This window comes from Spermophilus citellus (assembly GCF_964194105.1).
Source record: "Spermophilus citellus genome assembly, chromosome: 16".
Taxonomy (NCBI): Eukaryota; Metazoa; Chordata; class Mammalia; order Rodentia; family Sciuridae; genus Spermophilus; species Spermophilus citellus.
In genome coordinates, this window is record NC_138196.1 from 70,886,067 (window position 1) to 70,910,041 (window position 23,975).

General features: G+C 35.8%; 1 long non-coding RNA gene across 1 annotated transcript in view; it reads left to right on the forward strand.

Annotated features, from left to right (window-relative positions):
- LOC308635375 overlaps positions 1-2,968 on the forward strand; it is an 81,470-nt gene extending 78,502 nt beyond the window's left edge. The window contains exon 3 of the long non-coding RNA XR_014019179.1: positions 2,248-2,968. This is a non-coding gene — a long non-coding RNA (uncharacterized lncRNA). The remainder of the gene's footprint in view (positions 1-2,247) is intronic.
- Positions 2,969-23,975: the final 21,007 nt, after the last annotated feature.

A 23,975-nucleotide genomic window follows, 5' to 3' on the forward strand; every position in this document is an offset into this window, starting at 1 on the left:
AAATTAAAGTAAAAGGAGATCCATGTACTCTTAACTAAGATTTCCCCAGTGGGAATATATTATATAACTATAGCACAATATCAAAACTAGAGAATCAACAGGGATGTAATCCATAAAGCTTATTCAGATTCCTTGTTTACATGTAGATTTTGTACGTGTGTATGTACAGTTCTAAGAAGTTTTATCCTATAATACATTTTTAAACTATATTCTCTATTAACACATCATCAATTAACATAGTAGACTATTTCATGCTGTATTGCAAACACATTCTATTGCCAGCTATAATCCTAAAATTGGAGGAAACTCCCAATTTTCTGCTAAAAATATACCCAGATTTTGTTTCATAATGAGCAGGGTTATAAATAAATTTTTGGAACTTTTCATGAGAAGAAAAAATACACTGAATTCTTAATAGGCTAAATAAATTTAATAGGCTAATAAATTTCCATTGATTCCACATTGATCTCATTCAAGTCTGGGAAATGTTAATTCACAAACAATAAAATTTATTTGCAGCTTTTGGAAATTTGCACCGAAATGACACCTTTTAGAGTCTTAATGAAACCCAATATATATTGAAAATTTCATTGTACAGCAATATTATCTTGGTGTAAAAAATCTGCTTTTATAACTGCAATTAACAATAATAACTGTTACCATGACTGAAAGTCTAAGTCCAGTCAGAGGACAATCTTGACTCATCCCTGAACCTGATTTAATGCCAGGCAATTAACATCAGCACAGTGGGATCAAAATAAAGCAGATTTTAGGAACAAAGTCATCCTCTTGTAGGATATATCTGATTCAGAAGAGCACTTCTTAAAATACCAAAATCCCTGTATGGAAAGCCTTGCACTCCCCTCATTTTACCATTGAATATGTAAAAAAAAAAAAAAAAAACAATTACTGGAAAAAACGATCACATGCTGAGATGTCACAGTGACATCAAATTGCTGTAAATGTTTCCAAATGGGAATGAGGTAGACAACTTTTTCTGTAAAGGACTGGATAGTAAATAGCTTAGGTTTAGTGGGTTGCGCAGTTTCTCTTACAACTACAAATCCTGCCATGGATTTCACCAATAGTTTTAGACAATGTAAATGACTGGGTGTGGCTGTGTCCCGCAAAATTTTATTGTTAAAGGTCTGTGGACTGGTTCATCACCTTTAGTGTGCACACACCTGCTTTAAACGTTGGCCCTCATTACTACAATTACTTTGTTATGGTTTAGGTCTACTATGTGGACAGACAGTGATCTGTGGACCTCCCATAGAATGATGCTGATCTACAAGAGTTTTAGAAGCTCAGTCACCTATTGGGAAGATATTTTTAGGTCTCTAAGGAAAGTGCCTAGTTTTCCAAAATTCCCTTAAAATGGAACCAGATAGCTATAGCGCTGCCCTAAAATTTCCACATTTTACACACAGATGTGTCTGACTCTCTTGGAGTGGAAAGACACTCTCCATATTTATTCCTTATTGGACATGCGTTATTCTAGCAAAGCTCTGGCCACCTCCATTCGTCCCACCTCCCCCACCCTCTTTCTCTGTCATGCTCTTTATCTGTCTCTTTCTGTTTTCTCTTTTCCTCCAATAATCTAGATTTAAAGCCTGCCCTAACAATGGTTCCCTGTCCAGTGTATATGTGCCTTCTCATGGGTTTGCGTATGTCACCTAGTAAACTAGGCCACCAAGATGTACCCAGAAGCCTTTATCCAGGTTATACGAGAACTTAATTCTTAATCACATACTGGATTTTGTCTTTGCTTTTAATTTCTAACTGGAATAAACAGCTTTTCATTATATATAGGGTACTGGGAGCCATAGAATATTTTTTTTTTGCTTTCTACTATTCTACATTTAACATATTTCCTCTAAAAATAAGTTAAAAGAAAGTATAAGTAATCTATAGTGTGTGATGGTGGTAGTCAACTATTTTCCACTGTGATGTAGTAAAAGTGAAAAACAAATGGAACCAATCAGCCAGTTGCCATGTCATGATGGATACCTCTAGGATTCTATCTGGTGAATTAAACACTACCAGAATAGTGTTGGAAATCATGTATGCCAGCAATAACATGTTAGACTCACTAAACTAATGTACAATATGATCTTGGGTGTTATCTGAGTGTTTTTAAGTAGATGAAATGGAAGGACATTTGAGCTTATAAATAACTTTAGAAAACAAAGAACTAAGGCTCCAACTTTTGAAAACTTAACATGGATTCTTCTTTCTCATCTCTAGGAAGGAAACTCTGAAGTAAGATCAGCAGGCTGTCAGTTCATTGAGGTCTCCAGCAGGAACACCCATGTTCTGCAGTGTAATATGAGCCCTCACCCCAGAAATGCAGCAGGATTGATGAATGAACTTCAGATCTGCTTGGGAATCAAAAAGCTATCTGACTGATTATCTCTTGCAGAAGTCTTATAGTATGATAGCTATAAACAGTCTAATTTCTAGAGACATCTCTCAAGAGAAAGAATCAAGCTCCTGCATCCTTGGAGGATAGTCTTTCATCTACTTCTGAAGAGTTATGGAAAATAAACTTCAAATGATATAGAAAATAGTTTGGTGGGGTTTTATACCATAATTTTAGGTGATTTCAGGGAGCAAATTCATCCGCCATACTATTATATAGATTACAAGAGTGAAATTATACATACATTTATCTTTTAAGACTTGGTTCAACTATAGCTAGTATTTGAGTGGTTTTAATGTTTATAAAATGTGGTCAGTTTATGTTACAATTTATTCCTATTCTCATTTTACCAGAAATGTTTCAGCCTTAGATGTAACCGGGATAAAATAATACTTATCTACTAATAGTCCTCTCTGTAGACAATTTTTTAGGATTTTAAAGTTAATGGTAGATAGACCTCCATTTCACTGATCTCTCCCCATGGGAAGATAAATATAGTAATGCTATCAGGCAAATAAAATTACTAACATACCTCCTAAAACTGTACCAAAATGGCACTACACTGAAAGGAAATAGTTGTCAAATTAATTAAATACTATTTCCAGTTAATATAATCATGATAATCATAAACTTCTATAAAAAAATAAGCATATGTTCATAAAATAGCCATTTCCTTCCAGGCAATTAAAATTTATTGATTCTAATAATATCCACTCAGCCATTATTTTGTCCAAGGTGTTATTATAAATTAAATGTCTTCTCCTATGAAATACGTAATTTCTTTTTACCCTTGACTATAATAATTTGTATACAAAACTCTGAAAAACAGAAGAAATATACTCATAATGCTTCAGCAAGTTCTCAGTTTATGCCCACTTTCTCTGAAAACAAATGTATATACATATAAATATTCAACTTATCATGTATAAGTTCTATATAGTATACTATAAAGAGCAAAAGAAATTTATTCTGTCTGGTGATTGGGGAGGTTATTAGGTCCTGGGTGCTTTGCCTTGATTAACAGAATTGGTCAATGTCCTTATAAATTCATTCCTTCTGATCTTTACGATATTTTATATAAAATGTACAAAAATAAGATGAATACACACACACACACACACACAGGCACACACACACACACACATATTCCCTGTAAAAAGAATGAACATAAACTGAGAAAGAATAACCTGAAGGTGACTCATAATTCTGACAGTGAATTTTGATTTTCTTTTTTTCTTCAAGTACATTGTGTAACTTTTTGTGAACCCAAATTTATGCATGCTCACAGACCGTATGAGTTATAAACATAAAGTGAGGAGGTTTTATTACATATACATAACAAATTTTACCTGAGGAAGAAATAGTATCTGAATGTTTATGGTCCCCACTCTCCACCACATTCATACATTGAAGAACTAATCTCTGGAGTGATAGTAAAATGAAATGGGGACTTTGGAGAAGTGACTAGGTCCTGAGGGCTCCACCTTTATGAATGGGATTAGTGTAATGCCCTTAAAAGAAATCCAAGGGAGCTCATCCACCCTCCCACCAGGTGAGGATTCAGTGAGATGCTCATCCATAAAGCAAGTGAGCCCTCACCAGACACTGACTCGGCTGGAATCTTTTTTTTTTTCAGTTACATTTTTTCCATATCTTTTATTGGTGCATTAGAGTTGTACATATATGTACTTTTATTGTTAGAAATTCATACATGCATAAAATATAACAATATAATTTAGTCAGTATCACACTTTCCCCGTCCCTCTCCACCTCCCACCCCTTGGTCCCTTTCCTCTACTGATCTCCCTTTGATTTCTATGAGATCTACCCCCATCTTTATTTCCCTTTTTCCTCTCTAGCTTTCACATATGAGAGAAAACATGTGACCCTTGACTTTCTAAGTTTGGCTTATTTCATTAACATAATGATCTCAAGTTCCATCCATTTGCCAGCAAATTACATAATTTTATTTTTCTTTATGACTGAGTACAACTCCATTTTATATTTTGTATCACATTTTATTTATCCATTTATTCACTGATGGACACCTAGGCTGATTCCATAGCTTATTTATTCTGAATTGTTTACTATAAACACAGGTATGCATGTATGGTTGTCACATGATGACTTTAATGCTTTAGGATAAATATATACATATGGTATAGCTATAAATATATAATGTGGTGTAGCTGGGTCATATGGTGGTTCCATGCCTAGTCTTTAAAGAAGCCTCCATACTGATTTCCGTAGTGGTTGTAATTTACAATCCCACCAACAATGTAAAAGTGTTCCTTTTTCTCCACATCTTTTCCAGCATTTATTATTGTTTGTATTCTTGAAAACTGCCAATCTGACTAGAGTGAGATGGAATCTCAATGGAGTTTTGATTTTTTGCTGGAGTCTTGATCTTGGATTTCCCAACCTCCAGAACTATGGGAACTGATTTTTATAACCTACCCAGTTAAGAGTATTACAATACCCCAAATGGATGAAGATGGTTAGAAAAGCCATGTTTCTTGTTTCTGTTTATAGGAGCCTCAAAACTAAGACATTCAACTGTCATTGATGGATGGATTCGTTTTATCTGAAAGATAAGTCTTCTTGGGAGAATGAATTGTTAACATGTATTCATTGAGTAGTATGTGCCGGCACCAGACTAAACTCTTATATATGTTATCACTCCAATTTTTCCCATAAGCCAATGAGTTAGGAACCATTTTCCATATATTGCAATTAAGAAAATTAAGACGGCCAGTGTCACACAACTAGTAAGGGTCAATATATATAGATCCTCTCCAGGGACAATGTCTCATAAGGCAAAATAAGATGAGGGCCTCAATTACAAAATCCCACTTAAAAAATAAGGCAAAATTATACAACCTCTCTAATTATATAACTACTGGCTAATCACAAATTAGACCACAAAGGCCAAGTGTCCTATAGCTGCCTTAATTTAAAATAAGGGGTAAAAAAAAAAAAAGACAGAGGAAAATGTAATTCATCACAAAGGCGACTAACCTGAGGACTAAAGGAGATAAGCCAGGGCAAGTTTCTTCCTTCTTAAACTTGGTTTTTGGTATAATTGACCCTAATTCCATTTGAAGATATCTTTTTCAACATATTAAATAATGTATTGCTTCATTCAGTCAAGACTTTCTGTATTGATAATGAATTCACAAAGTATAGCTCTGTCAAATTATAAAACCTATACAGGGAAAATAAGTTAACTTAAAACGCTTTCCCTTGCCTACTCAGTTTCCCACCAAATAACTGCCATTTTAGATAGTATTTTCCTAGGGATATTTTATGCAAATACAAAACAGAGCTTTGAAAAATCAGCATAATGTGAAACCCTATGTATATACTGTCTCCTTCTATTTACATATTGATTGAAGAGTTAATAAATAAATAAATAAATAAATAAATAAATAAATAAATAAATAAATAAATGTATTTTAAGTTAGTCCTGTTGCAGGAAACAGACTGATTGAGAAGCAGCACACAGCACTCAGAGAAAAGGAGAACTCCAAACTTTACACCAGTGCACCCAGAGGAGAACTCCAAGTTCTGAGCCCTGAGCCACACTTTCTCACATTTACAGGTTATTTGGTGTCACTGTAGACCCATCCCATCATTGAGATTTTATTTATTTATTTATTTTTCTCTTTTAAAAAAATCCTAATCTACCTGACTGAAGGCCTTTTCGGGGCTGGGGAGGAATTACAGGGGAGTCTCTAACATAAAGCATATTTACAGAAACAAAAAAAAAAAAAAAGAAAGAAATGGCTCTTTATGCAGGTATCTGTCAAACGTTTATCCTTGAAAGCCTGCACAGGGGTATTTACATTTCAAAAGGGAGTGGTCAAACTCCTAGAGATGGTTATTTGCATTCCAAAAGTTAGGGACCCACAGTTAATTAGGTTTCTCTAAGAAAGGCTAACAGAGGGGGGAGAAGGAAACTTTTCTTGGTTTCTCACCGTAACATTCTTATAATTTCATTTTACAACCAGGTCTGGTTTTGCCATCACAATCCTATAAACTGTATCTTGAGATGGTTTCACTTAATCTTTCCACATTTCTTGTCATCAGCCATTGCATTTGGTCAAATCACCACAGTCTCCTATGAATATAATTTCAATTGCCTCTTTAAAATTAACTAGATTAAAATAATTTAAATACAATAAACTAAAATCCATTTAATGAATTTTGGCTAAACCACTGCCACAGTTAAGACCCAGAATACTTCCATGACACTTTAAAAGACTCCTGGTGGCCCTTTGCAGATTTGCCTTCTATCCATCCATCTCTATCTATAGCAGCCATAGACCTACTTTTTGAGTCCATGGGGGTTGCCCCAGAGTTAGGATCTACTGACAAGGACTTGGACTCCTGGAGTGTGCTGGCCTGAATCCTGGGGGCACAGGGACTGGCCTAGGGCTAGACAAAAACGGGGGCCTTAGATGCTGGCCTAGAGACTGGGGTGACAGGTGTCAATCTGGTATTTGGATCCATGAGTAACAGCCTGTGATTTGTATTTAGTATGAATAGAATCATTCATTGTATATTCTCGTATGTCTGATTTCTTTCACTCCACAATATGATTTTGATGTTCACCTATGTCATTGCATTTACCAGTAGTTTATTGCTTTATATCATTGACCAGTGATATATTTTATGGATATAATAAAATATTTTATGCATTCATCTGTTTTTGGAAATTGACTTGTTAAGAATTTTGGGTATTTTGAATAAGTATGCTGTGGATATTCATGTGTAAATCTTTGTGAGATGTCTATTTTTATTGTTCTCTAGAAATGTTATCATTTCCAGAGAACACACTCTGAATGCTGAATTTTATTAGAGTGTTTTTAAATGTATTTACATGTATTTTAGAATGGCATGTGGCCTTTATTGGTGAGTGAGCCAGGTACACTTACAATGTGTATCCTATAATTTTTGGATGTCATGTAATAAAAGTATCAATTTGCAAGAAGTGCTTGATACTATTATTCAGATTCACTGTGTCTGTGCAGAATCCTTCATCTAATCGTTCCACCAAATATTAAGAGGGGTACAAAAATCTGAGACACTGAGCTGGGCATGGTGATGCACGCCTGTAATTTCAGTAGCTCAGGAGGCTGAGGCAGGAGGACTGCAAGTTCAAAGCCAGCCTCAGCAACTTACAGAGGTCCTAAGCAACTTAACAAGACCCTGACTCAAAATAAAAAAAATAAAGCTTGCATGTTGGCATATGCCTGTAATCCCAGCGACTCAGGAGGTTGAGAAAGGAGGATCACAAGTTCGAAGCCAGCCTCAGCAACAGCAAGGCACTAAAGGACTGGGGATGTGGCTCAGTGGTTGAGTGCCGCTGAGCTCAATCCCTGGTCCCCCCACCAAAATAAAATAAAATAAAATAAAATAAATAAACAGGACTGGGAATATGGCTCAGTTGTTATGCATCCCTAGGTCCAATTGTCCATACCGGGACATTACATCCATCTTTAATTCTCTTAATTGGGGTAGTATGTTTTTGAGGTTATTAGACACATATTTTTGTTGTCATGTATTCCTGATGAATTAGCCCTTTTATCTATATGAAATATTCCTTTTTTGCTTTTTTAAAAAACATTCTCAATACTTTTTAAATTTTTGAACAAAATTCTTGCATCATAAAATTCAGTATTTTAAGGTACATAATTCAGCAGATTTTAATATATTCACAGATTCATGCAAACATCAGGGTCTCACTAAGTTGCTTAGGATCTTAACTTTTGTGGAAGCTGTCCTCGAGTTTGCAATCTCCTGCTTCAGCCTCCCCAGCCACCAGGATTATAGGCATGGGCCACTGCATCCAGCTAATATTCTTTGTCTTAATGTTAATTTCATGTAACATTAAAATAACATTCTAGGGACTGGGGTTTTGGTTCAGTGGTAGAATGCTTGCCTAGCATGTGTCAGGCCCTGGGTTTGATTCTCAGCACCACATATAAATAAATGAACAAAATAAAGGTCCATCAACAACTAAAAATTTAGGGGAAAAATTAACATTCTATTCTTCTTAGATGTTTTTAAGTTAGACCTTTTCCATTGCTTCCTTTCTATTTATCCGAGTCTATAATTAGAATGTGTCTGTGTAGACAATATGCAATTTGATCCTACTTCTACCTAGTCTAATAATTTCTACCTCTTAGTGAGGTGTTTCATCCATGAACATTTAATGTAATTATCGATATGACTGGATTATGATCACTTTATTTTTTACTATTTTGACATACCAGATGGTATTTTGCATAGCCTGTTGTACTTTGTTTCATGAACCTGGCATGGTGTTGTCATCTTCTGTTTTGGTATGGAGGTTTTAGTCATTCTTTTAATACTGTCTACTTTTCCTTGATTGGTGTTGCTTAAGTATAGATGATGGGCATGTTTGAAATGCCCTAAAGTGAATGACAGGCTGAGGCCAAGTAGAATATCTCAAAATTAAGTAAAGTAGGATGTGGTGGTAACAAAACAGAGACAAGAGGGTAATGGGAAGGGACCCAGAGGAAGAGGCTGCAGGCCTGCAAGTACTGATGAAGAAGGCCGAACAAATTTAGGCTTGAAAGGTAATCAGAGTATTAAATGATCTTGAATGTCTAACAGTCATAGAAACGCATTTGTAAGAATATATCACAAAATTGTGGCTGGTAAGTATTCATGGGAGGAAAAAGTATTCAGAAATAGAGGAATATTTAGAAAAAGATTAATAAAATCTGAGACTGTGTGTACACGTGTGTGTGTGTGTGTGTGTGTGTGTGTGTGTAGTTTACTTGACTAAAGACAAATGTCATTTTGTAGTGGGTCTTTTAAAATTTTGAAATCATGTCTAGGAACTTTTTTTTTTCAAGTAACACAATGTCACATTGGATTGAGCTTAGTAGTAATTATTAGTATTATAAAGTATTAGTGATTAATTTATTAGCAATCATTCTGTCCATTGTCAACATTCATATTTTGTCATACTAATAGGCGTCTTTTCTGTTTTTCTCGAAGCTCAAGTAGAGAATGTTCTGTTTGGGTGTGAGGTGCCCCTAAAAGCTCCTGTGTTAATGTGGAATATTCAGAGGTGAGATGATAGAGGTGGGAGAGCTGTGACCCATCGGTCCACCGAGTTTGAATAGAATAACTGGTGGCAACTGTAAGTAGGCGAGGCATGGCTGGAGGAGGTGGGCCAGTCACTGGGGGGCTTCCAGGGAGGATTCATCTTCCCTACAACCCCTTCCCCTTCCCTTTTCTGCTTCCTGGCCTCCTTGAAGGTAGCAGCTCTCCTCCACCAGGCCCTTCCACCATGATGTCCTCCCTCACCTCAGGCCCAGAGCAATGGAGTCAGCCCACCATGGACTCAACCTCTGAAATCAGAAGCCAGAATTAACTTTTTCTTCTCTGGGTTGTTCTTGTTAAATATTTTGGTCACAGCAACAAAGAGCTAACACAGAAAAGAAAAAAGAGCTTTTGTTTCCCACCAAGTCCTGCTGGGCACGGTGGCAGAGTTCTGTAATCCCAGCGACTCAGGAGGCTGAGGCAGGAGGATCACAAGTTTGAGGCCAGCCTCAGCAACTTAAGTGATTACCTAAGCAACTTAGTGATACACTGCCTCAAAATTTTAAAAAGGGGACTGAGAATGTGGCTCAGTGGTTAAGAACCCCTGGGTTCAATCCCCTGAACCAAAATAAAATAAAATAAAATGAAAGAAAAAAGAACCTAGTCTTCTCCCCAAAAAAGTTTGCTTCAATATGAAATAATCTTCTCCATAGAATGAAACAAAAAAAATTGATTTTTTTCCTTCTTCTTCCTAACTTCTGAACTTCAGTTCATTCAAGGACAGAATGATTAAATGGAAGAATGATTCCTGTGAACCAAAAAATGTGATTTACTATTTTTTTAAAGCAATACGAAAAGAAGTACATAGAAAGTTAATAGTGATTTTGATTTTACCTGAGAAAATAATTACTTGCTTATGATATAAAATAACCAAATTTAATTCAGCCAAGTTTTATTACGGCCCTGACAGTTGCAAAATCATCAGTGGATAAAGAATTTCTGGGATCACAACCCATTTCACTGATACTTAAGAAAACTTGGCTGAGATTGGACAAAATTTGTTCTTTCTGCTTAGTTTACTGTGTTAGTCTTTTGGGGTTTCTTTTTGTTTTCTACTTTTTACAGTATGTTATGTTTTGACTTCTGGGGAGCCTTGCTGGCAGGCCTGGGAGAGAGTCCGGTCCTCAGAATAGGCTAGCCTTAAGAAGAGGGAACAACTTGCCTGCTAGCATTTCTTTCATATGCAAAACAAAAAAAAATAACAATCCATACTGCCAACTACCTCCTTTATCACGGGCACACCAAGCCAATATTCCCTTTATTCCCCCTCATTAAATCACTCCAGGGCCAAATACTGAGGTCACCCTGATAGCCTGTAACCCCAGAAAACATTTGAGCAACCCGATCCAAATCTCACTCAGTCTTGCCTACCCAGCCACAATCATTTCTCCCCACAGAAACACAGTGGAGACTCTGGGGTGAGGTCTCCTTCACTCCTGTCCTCTCACCAACCTTGGCACCTGGGGGGCAGTCCTGAATGGTGTGCCTTGCCTCCTTCCCTCGGGAACTGTAAGTAATAAACTTCTCTTTCAAAGGCTGTTGGAAACCTCCATTTCCGTCACTTTGCCATATCTGATTAAAACTCAGCTACATTTTACAGAAAGAATGAATTCCTTGATGTCCAGGTGTGGCATCTGCATTATGTCAAAGGGCAAAATGGAGAGGTTGTCCCTTGGACTCTTCTGCCTGACATCCTTGACAACCATCCTGGGGCTAGACTATCTTGGGTGTTTATTTACAATGAAAATAGCAAGCAACGAATAAAAAATGAAAGCCGCATTCACCCCGAGTTTATGGAAACATATCTTAGAAAATGCCACATATGGTGGCATCAGTTCTCTGAATGGGGAGACCATTTCATAGTACGTTTGATAGTTAAAATTTGAAGGACGGTCTGGAAAACATTTGAATCATAAAGTTCATGGCTATTTATCTTTGCCAAGAGCATAGATTGTGCCAATTAGACACAGTGCTGACTGTTATCAAAATTTAATAAGCACAATTGATTGCTAGGAAATAATTTTTGCCAATTCACAAAACATCCCTGAAATCTGCTTTTTTTTTTTTAGACATTTCTCATCTATAATGAATCAATAAAAGTTAATTCTACTGTGTAATCAGAAGCCTTCAAGATGTTGTGGAAATAAAAGTAAAAAATCATACAAATAATCTCCATGCTATTAATTATATTCCTCTCCAGGCTTTAGTTTAAGACCCTAAGGTAGTTAAGAAGTGGGTGTTTATGTGGGGATGCATGAAAAAGGAAGAATTGGATGGTCCAAGATCTTCCTAATACAGGAAAACAAACTACTCTCAAAATCTCAACAGCCGTTTAGGGACATCACCTCTAGTTCCCTGCTGTTCCACATATGGTCTGGGGACTGGAAATGCAGAATGTCAGGTCCCATATTAGACCACTGAGTCTGAATCTGTCCACATGCAAGTTTGAGAAGTGCTGCCTAACAACAGCCTTTTACATGACTCAGTAAGTACTTCCTAATTTCATTCCCTGGAGAATAAATATAACAGACAAACTTAAATTCTCTATTCTTTCCCTTTTCTGGGTCCCTCCAACCCCCACCCTCACCCTACCCACTCCCCCCCGCCCTGACACACACACAAACTTTGGCTGATGAAAGACAAATGAAATGTCAAGTCTTTTCTATATGCTAGTGTCTGGGCAGATAAAATTTATAGCCACCAAGGGGTTTTAGACTAAAAGTTCATTCATGTGACTTTCTTCCCAGTAAAAGTGGTTTGCTTTTATACAAAGCCACTATGTTGATATGTAGAAACAATCAAAATTGGGAATGGAAACAGAGGAACTGAAGTGAAACCTTGGCATCCTAAAATATGCCCATTGCTATATGTAATCTTTCTGTGTCTTAATAGTTTTTGGAAAAACATATACATAAATTAAAATTTTTAATTGATTTTTCATTGAGTAATAAATAAAACTACACAAGGCAGGGAAGGTAGCTCCGTGGGAAACACTTGTTTAGCATGTGCAAGGTCCTGAGTTCAATCCAAAGGAAGGGAGGGCGGGGGAGAAAGGAAGTGGGGAGAGAGGGCAGGAAGGAGGGGAAGTAGCAGAGAAAATCAGAAAAGTCTCCAGAATGGAGAAGATTGGAGCAAACAAACATGATCAAAAGACAATCCCAGAGCAAAGGAAATTTTTCTTAATTTCTATAGTGAACAACAAAAAAGATATTTAATGCTGAGAACATGTTCCAGTTTTTAGATCCTGGGGATGGCATTCTAATTTATACCACTCTATCCGCCCAGCCACTATCTATTTTAAGTAGTTTGCTAAAGGGAGGATCCTGAAAGATTTTGAGTGATAGTTGCTCTTTCTTGACTGTTTGAATATAGGCAACATTCCATTTCTAGGAAAATTGCTACATACCATCCAACAAGCTACAAGCCACCGTGATATCATTTTAATGATGCTTGAATGCTAAGAGAAAGATGATTTTAATTTACCCTTTACATTTCTGTTGTTCTTCATGCCTTTGTATAAATTTTTATTTCCATCTGGTATCATTTTCTTCTTCTGAAAGATTTTTCTGATCGTTCTTGAAGCATGAGTCTGTTGGTGAATTTTGAATTTTATATGTCCAAAAAAGTCTTTTACCTCCTTTTTTGATCTGGGCAATAAATTCTAAGTTGACAGCTTGACATTTTATTGTGTTTTTTTTTCTTTCAGTGCTTTAGATATTGTTACATTAAGATTTGCTGGTATCTTTAACTTCATTCTTTTATACATAATGTATTTTTTCCTGGCTGCTTTTTCTTCAAATTTCTTGTGCTTGGGGAAGGTGGAACATCTTAGATCTATGGTTTGATAGTTTCCGTAAGTTTTGGTCCTTGTTCAAATAATTTGCCTTTGCTTGTCCCATCTGGAATTCCAATGAGCAAAGATTTGGTTTAGCTAATAGACCACTAGCTAATAGATGCTCTATTTTTTTTCTGTGTGGTTGCTAGTTTTATTTTGTTTTTGTTTTTCTCTGTTTGTTTTTGTAGACAGTACAAGGTACTGCCTTCAATTCTAACCTTTTCTTCTCAAGGTCTAATCTACTTAGAATTCCACCCAGCATACTTTACATTTCAGACACTGTAATTTTGAATGTATAGAATTTCTGTTTGAATTTTCTAATATCTTCCATGTCTATCTGTAATCTAGCTTCTTGGAAAATATAACAACTATTTTAATCTTTACTCTAGTGATTTTATTATCTAGATCATTTCTGGATCAATTTTGGCTAATTTTCTCTTTATGGGTGGTATTTTCCTGTTTCTCTGTGTAGTTGGCAATCTTTATTCGAGTGCCAGATATTGCAAAATTTACCTTGTTGAGTGTTTGACATTTTTGTAGTCATAAAAATATTCTATGTCTTTGTCATGGAAGTTGATAAGTTTCTTAGAAACAGCTTAATCCTTCTGCTGTACTGCTTTAAATAACAAAATCTATAAAACAGAGCAGGAGTTAATCTAAGATGAATCTCTCCACTACTGAGTCCATACCATTTTAGTTCTCTTATTTTATGAGGTTGCTCAATCTGGCTTATGTGAATTTTGGGTACTATTTCATTAATTCTTTGGCATGGCTCTGTCCATTCACACACATGTGCAGATAAGTTCTGGTCCAAATACTCAGGAGGGGCTCCTGTCTCTGCGGTTATCTCTATGTTCAGCTCCCTGGGCCTCTGGATCAATGTCTCTAATCACAGACGGTCTGGATCCACTTGGTTCCCTTTTCTTGAATTGCAGTCTGGAATCCAGGCAGAAACCTGGGGCGATTGCAGATTGCAGAGATTGACTATTTGTTTATCAACTTTTAGAGATGGCTGCTTTCCATTGCCTAAGGTCCAGTATCATGAAAATTACGATATTATATATTTTGTCTTTAAAAAAAAAAAGAAACAAAGAAAGACAAATCTGGTCCTTGTTCATCTATCTTAGGCCAAAGCAGAAGTTCTTAGACTATAGTTCTAAATCAGTTTTCTTTACTCCTTGTCAGTGTCCTTGAGATTTTTAGGGACAGAACATCTGCATTTTATATTGCCAGTTCTGAGAAGTCACTAAGTTGATATATCATTAAGGGGATTTTTTTAATAGACGGAGAAACAGCTTTGTGGATATTTTTGGACCCTTCTACAAATGATAGGGGGTTTTATCACTTTTTTCTCCTACCCTAAATATACTGTTTCTCCCCTTATATGCTCTTTCCTGAACATTTTAAAATCACCTTCAAGGAGAAAACCAATGTTTCTATTACTGAGTCTCCTTATCTGTCATTCTCTCCTTGTCTTATTATATGTATCAACATGTCTCAAAATATGAATAAAGAAAGAGAGAGATAGACTGACTGAAGTATACCCCTTCACAATAGGAAAAAGATAAGAAACTGTATTAGAGCTACAAACACATGACTAATTTCTCCCTTTCTGAAAGTGTCCTTTACCATCCTGAAAAATTTCTCTGAAACCAAAATGCATAAGTAAATAAAATTTTAGTTAGTTAGTTAGTTATAGCACATTCAATGCAAAGGCACACTCTCAAATTGAATGTCCTACCATCTGACATTCTGCATGTTTTTTTTTCTTTTCTTTCAAACCCTTAGCCATATCCTGCTGGGTAATTATAAAAATCTTTCTCTCTGATATCAAGGACAGCTTTTAGGATCTTCATTAATATTGATGCTGTTGGGGACAAAGTTTTATATATATAATCAAAGGAATTAAACCCATATACTTTAAACCCAAATTACCTAATGAACCAGAAGAGAAGAAGAATGTAAACTGTACTGGCAAATTTAATCATGCTTCACCTGGAAGTGCCCAACAAGCCCTGGAGGAAAAGAAAAAGATAAATGTAGTATACTATTTTGATGAACTTTCCTGGAGTTTGGCTACTGGAGTTCAAACCTTGGTAAGATTGGGGGTTAATAGCCCATGGTTCTTTTGTTTTTTTTTTTTTTAAAGGCACAATTATGTGGTTAAATTCTTATTTAATATTTTCCTGGGTATTAACTTTCCCAATTCCAGTCAAAATGCCTTAAACTTTTCTTAGAATAAGAAACAGTCTAAAATGGCATATTAAATAACAAAAATTTTCTAGACAATGTAAGATTTTTATCAAAAACTCTTTTATAAAAAACGTTTTATATATATTTTTGTTAACCATTTTGAAATTGTTTATGGGAATAACTTAAAAAACAGTTTTATTCATAAGTTTTCTTATGTGTGCATCAATATATCAGCAATTTTATGAACTACCAGGTGAGGCATCAATGACCTTCAAATTAAAACACTATTCACCAAATGCATTATTTTACTAAATAGCATTTTCCTTGAAAATTAAAACTTTTGGTTTTGATAGTCACTTGCTTTCATTCAACACATTGATTTATTTACTAGATATAACAAAATAAAAAATAATTTGAAGCTGGGTGCACACCTATAATCCTAGTGATTTGAGAGGCTAAGACAGGAGGATCACAAATTTGAGGCTAGACTCAGTAATTTAGCAAGATCTTCAGCAACTTAGCAAGACCCTGTCTCAAAAGAAAAAAAATGAAAGAAGCTTAGTGGTAAAGTACCCCTGGGTTCAATCCCCAGTACCAAAAATAATAGCAATAATAATATTAATTTGAAACTGTTCAAATAACAAACTGTCTCGGGGTTACATATTATTGGAAGGCTTATCTCTTGATTAAATCATACCTGATTGTTAGATTGCACATCAGTGCAGCTGAATGAGTCAGATTGTAAAGATTAGGCAGGTTTATTAAAAATGCAATCTTTGAAAAGTAGTCTCATTTAAAATGGTCATTTAGAAAAGAGACATATTTTACAGAAGCTTTTAAATATCAATAATGTAATAATTTAATATATCATGAGCTATGTAATGCTTTAAATAATCAATAAAAAATAAAAAATAAATAAATATCAGTAATTCAAACAAGTTTCTGGCAAGTAACTGCCAGGATACGTTTTGTATTTAGATCTTCTATTTTTCCTAACTGAGCAGACCACACCCCCTGACAGTGTACATACCTGTCCATAGGTGCAAACTCACATTTGCCTGTCATGCGTCTCTCTCTAATCCAGTCACACTAGCACCCTGGCTGTTAGTCAGGCTTTTCAAAACACACTTCTGCCTGTTTTTTAATATGGTCCTCTCCTTTTTTCAAACGACCTCATGGCTCCTTCCCTTTGGTTTATTAGGGTCTCTACTCAAATGTCATCCTTCTATTACAGCTTCCTTCATAACCTACTCAACTAGCACTCCTCCCAACTCCCAGTTCCTCTTGTCCTTACCCTGCTTTATTTTTCTTCACAGAATTCACCATAAAACATGTTCCATAGTCATTTATCTATTCATTTAGTATCTCTTTCCTCTCACTGGAATGTATACTTCGGTAGAACAAGGATTGTTTTATTCAATGTGGAAACGTCAAGTTCTAGCATAGTCCCTGGCTCTTGTAAGACAATTATTCCATGTGCATTAAATGCATGCAAAAATGAATAAATATTAAAACAAATAACTGTTACCCATTATTGCCAGATCTTAAACTGAGAGTAGGTGCACAGAAACTGATTGCCAAAAGCCAGGGAGCTGGGCATGTACATAACCCATTCAAACATATATTTAATGGCAAGGTTTGAAATATGAATTAATTATGGTTAAATCAATACCTGAGAATTGTTATAACAATGTTCAGTTTGGGGAGGAAAACTTTGGACTTTGGTACTTCCTTTATCCTTGACCTGTTACCTGGCCCTGATGCCCCCAGCATGTCTTTCTCCCTTGACTATAGGTTCCAATCATTCTCTTTCCCTCAAAAACTAACAGCACTAAATATTTTATAGCATTTTCACCTTAATAAATAGCTCCCACAAATAAAAGAAAAGAAACTTCAACTCAAGTGAGTTTTGACTGTGGAATTGTAGGTCCAACTACGTGGAGAGAAAGCCTGATCAAAAGCCAGTGCTGCTGTCCAGCTAGCTCCACCTAACCAAGAGACACCTCCATAAGAGTGATTTATGAGTAGCTATAATATTTCATAAACATCAACACCTCCCTCAAAAATAGCACTTCAAGTTACTTCATCAATTAAACACTGTGTTAGTCTGATAAGCAGACAGCAAGATCTCATGTCTAAGAAGTAGGCAGCAAGATGTGATTAAACAGGAAAAGATTGCATTAATTGAAATGTCCACTGGAGAGAAACTGAAGCAGGGGCTGATTGAGGCTGAAAAAGCAATCAAACTGACCTTAAAAGAGAGAGTCAAGGTTGGATAGAACGTTCCAGACTGTCTTCTAAGGGTTCACAGATCTTTGAAGAATCATGGAGCCAAATTTGGCAGGAATCTGCCTTAAAATCTCAAACACACTTATTGGCTAGACACATACTGTGGAGAATGGGCACCAGGCAAGCCCAGGGCTGGCCTGCAAAACACAGAAGCCAGGGATTACTCTCATCCTGTGCTCTGTAGCTGGAAGTGCATGAGGGATGTTCTTAGGGACACGAGGCTCTTCCTCCATCAAAGTATCCATTTGTATTTCTCTGCTTTTGGACTCCACTTTTCTTTAGAGTAGGACCCAGTCTTGTTCATCTTTATATCTAGCCCAGGTTAGATCAAATGTTTTCTAAGGGACAAGTTTATCATCGCCAAGACACTGCCTCATCCCAGTTTCTCACTGTGTACCAAGGAGCATTATTATGAATGCTTACACACACACACACACACATACACACACGCACACACACACACACACACACACACACACCACAGGAAGTTTAATGTGGCTGAGAGCACAGTTTTTAAAATCATAGATAGAGGTTCCTCTTGGTGAGTAATTTTGATAAAGTTTCTTGAACCAAATGATCTTTCATCTCCATCTTTGAAACAGGGTCAATAATGGTTCCTTAATAAAATGCTAGCTATAGACTGAAAAGTCAATCATTGGCACAGCAACAACAGAATATACCAAGTCTCCTTGTGTAGCTTAACATCATACAGAAGTGAAACATGCACGGAGGAAATGGAGGCAGCTTAATGAGGAGCATGCATTGGGCCAAGCAGAGAGGTCATTAAGAAAATCACACTGATGCTGAATTGATGTGAGTACTAGTTGAATTTTTCATGTGTAGACCCTTAACTGGAGACTTTATTTTAAATATCATGAACTCCTCATGCACTAGTCAGCTAAAGTTTGTAAGAACTCACCTCCCATCTTTGATTTAGAAGATGAAGCCACCATATCCATGTGCTATTTTTTCTGCTGTGTCCTGTAGGAATCTAACCCCTTTCTCTCTGGTCACATTCAGAGCTTCGGATCCCTCTCTACTACCCTTAGTGCTGACTTGAATTCAGTATTGTCTTCTGCTTTGAGATATGGATGCTTTCCAAATTTAAAAACCCTGATATAGAATCACAAACTAGCTGACATCTTTTCTTTAATGATGTTAACCTAAAATTTCAATATCATTGCTCACCCACCAAGCACCATTTCATAGGCACATTGAATATTAACTGTAACTCTGTAGAGTAAATCTTACTACCTTATCTTCATTATTTATTTACTGGCTGTCATTAATGGTCTGCTGACTTTATTTGACTGTATGGTTTCAAATAAAATGAATAAGCAATACGAAGAATGCAAGTTTTAAAAAAGCACTAAAAAATCTTCAAGGCTTTTACAACTGTCTTTTTAAATATTGTTTTAATATAATTAAATTCCTTTTCTAAATGGATTCCAATTGTTACTATAATTATTATGTGGCCTTTATTAAAACAGTGTTACAAAAAACAGTGTTACATTCTATTAATTAAGTAAATATTTGTTCTACAGATTTCTTTTGGTTATTATCATAATAGAAAATGCAAAGAAAAGTAGGACTAGGGCCAGGACATTTGAAGATGAATAGAGTGAGCACAAACCACTAGGTAACTTAAATAGTCTTACCATGTTGTAGCTATTTTAACTTTACAATGAGAAATTGATGGAACATTGTGAAATGCTCACATTTTTCTTGTGAAATGATGCTTGGTAAATTTGGTGTTCTTCACAAGCTGTTAATTTGGTTTCAGCACATTAATTTGTTTCAGTCTAAGTTAAGAATAGATTTAAAGAATTTTTGTACTACCAATATTTTTCATTTACTAGAAAATGTCATATCATCACTATATTAGAAGATAGTGTCCCAAGTAATAGCCAATCTCATTAATTTCCATATTTAATATCCAAGTGCGGTTGTAAAGGCTCAAAGTTGCCTGTTTTTAATTACAGTTATAGTTTTCCCTTAAAAAGGAAAAACAAATCAATGAACAGCAAAACTGTATCCAAAAGTACAAAATCTTATGTCCACCTATAACATAATGTGAACAAGAAGGTAAATAATTAGTATGATTTACTCAACTGAAACAGTAGTAGATCAGAGATATTAGGGTTGAAATACCCAAGTCAAAGAGTAGAAAAGGAAGGTAGAAAATAGAGAGACATCTTCAGATTTGGGGAATATATATCCACCAAAGATAAAAGGAACATTAAGGAACAAGGGAACATGGACAAGAAACGGTGGATCATTTCAGAACAAAGAGCAAGAGTTAGTTAATCAGTGAGGAGAAAAGAAAACCAACAGGGCTTTGAAGAGACAAATTTAAGTTGAAAGGAGGCTAGGATGGGAGCTCCTTTTGCACTTCACGCCGAGGACCTGGCTTTCCTCTCTGTTTTCATCAAAGGAGTTTATCCAGTTTAATCAGCAACTCTGAACTCATTTCAGATCATAAAGAAGTTACGCCGCTGTTGATGATGATTAATATTCTCAGATAAAATGAAAAAATATAACATGTCTCTGAGATTTTTTTATTGTGGGTTTGCTGAATTTCAAGGAATGACTAACATCAGCAAGGAACAAAAGCAAAATTTTAAGACTGAGACGATGCTGATGGAGACAGATATTCTCCACTATCAGAACAAAGAAGAGCCTCAACAATAATAAAAGGTACTATTTTTTAAGTGGGTATATTTTATTTTTCTCAGTTTGATGACACATTTACAAATGATTAAATTCTTTTTTTTTGTTGTTTTTTTTGTTTTTTTATTGATTATTTAAAGCATTACATAGCTCATGATATATCATCTTTCATACATTTGACTCAAATTGTGTTTTGAACTCCCATTTTCACCCCAAATACAGATTACAGAATCACATCTGTTACATATTCACATTTTTACATAATGCCATATTAGTGACTGTTGTATTCTGCTACCTTTCCTATCCCCTACTATCCCCCCTCCCCTCCCCTCCCCTCCCATCTTCCCTCTCTACCTCCAAATGATTAAATTCTAGTAGAACTGAAGGATAAATAAGAGGGGAAAAAAAACCTCTTCCTCACAATACTGTTGTCCCAATCCCCCAGTTCCCTTCAAAGGCAATTAACAAAGGCTTTGGTGTATCACTCATTGCCTCTGTACGCTGTGGGTACATGCGAAGATGCACGTTCTCCTTTAGATAGATCTACACCTTTCCTTCCAAAGCTATTTCGATCAGAAGAATTTGGGTAAGATGCTGCTACCACAAGATAACCTATGTCTAATAATGTTTCCCAGGTGCTTGCTAATCTCCAGTCTTTACTGTCTTCCTGTCTAGATAGATGGTCATATTTTTCCCTCCTTATCTATTTTTATTATCTCCTATTTATGCATGGCAAGTTTCTGTCATGCTCTATAGGATATTACTTTCACGTAAGTACACTAAATACTAAGGTTTTAAAATGCTTCACTCTTTGTTTGCCAACAGAAATGATACTGTGGAAAGAGGAGGTGGACTAACCAGGAGAGGGCCTTGGGAGCAGAGAGGCCATGTGCATGGGGAGTGTTTGTAGAATGTTCTTGGATAGAGGAGGGGACACTTTCTCTGTGGGAATAGGTGGGAAATAGAGAAAATTAGGTACTGATTTTAATGCTAAAAATCAAACATCCAAATTGCAAAAAAAAAAAAAAAATGAGGAAATGGAGGAAATGGTCGAAAAAAGTAGAAAGGAGAAGAGAAATCAGTGGAACAAAATGTCATAGAAGAATATTTTTGTATAATAATGAAAACGCTAAAAATATAAGGTATTAGAAGAGGAAGTTGTTGATGGGTATCAGGACTTCTTAGTTATTTGGTTATTGGGACAATTTCTAATGAGCACTGGGATGTGAAGGATGAGAGAAAGGTTGAGGTGGGACAAAGAGAGAGGTCACTGGAGCTTAGGCCAAAAAAGAAAACCCGGGTGCTACAAAATTTTTGAAATAACCTAGAATTAAAACAGATGTTATAGATGTTTAATCCAGGCATGTGCATACCTGAGAATGTGGTAGAGTTAACAGGAAGTCTGCACTTATTTTTAATGGCAGTGTAAAGGAGAATGACCTGGGCTTCAAAATAAGTATATTTTGTTTTTAAATATAAAAAGAATGGGGAAATTATCTGAACAGGAAGACATTAATCCACAACCTGATTCCAAGATACGTAAGAAATTTTTAAAAAAATAGCTTCAGCTTTAAGAGGATACATGAAAATAGTCATTTTAGAGTCTTACTAAGGTCAGAAGGTAGAGTATTTATCATCAGAAGTGTCACAGAGTTTGCTCATAATGAAGAAAAAATTTTAAAAATGTAATAGAAAAAGGTTGTTGAGAGAGGTGAAGAGCAAGGGATTTTAATGAAAAATTAACATCTAGAGAATAAAGTAGATCATTCAGATAGCATCATTCTCACCATATCTTGGAGGTCTATGTGGGCCCATTTCTTAGATAATTGTGTGCAAATAGAATGATTTAATTTTCTGTATAAGAAACTTCAATAAATCCAACCCATTACGGTATAAAATAAAACTACAAATTACCTCCACTAAAGCTAAATTTATCATTATACATAGAGGTCACAAATATTTAAATGGCTGTCATTAATATACCTCCAGCATCAAATTAGCTCATTCTATACTCATACTACATCCTTGCAGTGGATCTGGAAGGGCACCCAGAAGAAGTGCATCCTACTAGCTAGATTTTTGTGACAATTGTTTCATTAACTACTTGTAAGTAGTCAGTAAAATCTTGTTTCAATGCTGAAGAAGGTTAAGCAGCTTACCCAAGTAAAGAAAAGAGCTAGGATTTTAATCCCAGAGTCTGACTCCACCCCCAACCAGCTATATGTCACTGATGTGGAACTCAACCTAAGAATTATTATGCTAAAACCAAAAAATGAAGCAAGTGTATTATTGAATTTAGAGAAAATCTACTGGAATCAGTTATGCTGATCTATTACTAGTTCTTAAATTGGGGAGGTAGCTGATAGCCCTGGTCAAGCAGCTCCTCGATTATACCAGCTTGTCACTCAATAGACATATGATGTTGCATTACTTTCTGAACCTTTCTGTGCTCCTTTTCTTATTTTTAAATAATAAAAAGGGTAAATTCGTTTGACCTTTAAGCTTCTGAGGATTACATTGCTTAATATATGCAAAGTGCTTAGGACAATACCTGATGCATAATAAATGGTTGTCTGTTAGCAATTATTACTGCATACTGCTTAGAATATTAATTTTAAGAATGTGAGAACAGGCCCAACATTTTCCATACTTTGCCAAAAAAAAAAAACAAATACACTGGACTTCATAGTCCAAAAAGAGTCTCTCCAATTGTGAAAGACTAACATTTTTCATTTAAGGTTTGATACAACTTAAAACATACAAAAATGAAATCCTTAAAAATATAGCTCATTTAATAGGAAGGGAGGGAAAGCACCAAAAAGAGTGATTTTCATACTTACAACCAAAAGCACTTTTGGTGGCAGAACAGTGTCATCTAGTGAGAGCTGGGGGAAAGAACATTCCATGAGCCAAATTAAAATGCCTAAATAGTTCTATTTGCAGGATTCACACCCCAAAAACTGTTTAAACAAAAGCCATGTCCACGGAAGTGAAAGTAGACAGATTCCTCTAATCCATCATCATAAAAAAAGACATAAAGGTTCAGATAGTCAAGCCATCCCTTTCTTAGCTGCCTCAAAATTGTGAAAATTCCATGTTTTAAAGGCTTATTCCCTTTCATTCTAGAGGGTGCAGAGGTAGTGTGTGGTGTGGTTGTTGTTTTGTCTTTGATTTCCTTCTGAGAATGCAAATATTAATTCCAATGAAAATTCAGGGACGAATCAGCCCCTAGTCTACATTCACTTGGTCCCGTGTTGATTGACACGATTTGAACGCAGGACTCTGTTGGAATGCCACAAAATAGATCTGATTGTAGACAGCAGTGGCACCTATTTTGGAAAGAGTGGCGGGTTTTAATTTTCTGTGTAAGAATCTTCAGTAACTCTAACCAATTGTGGTGTAAAGGAACACTACAAATTAACTCCA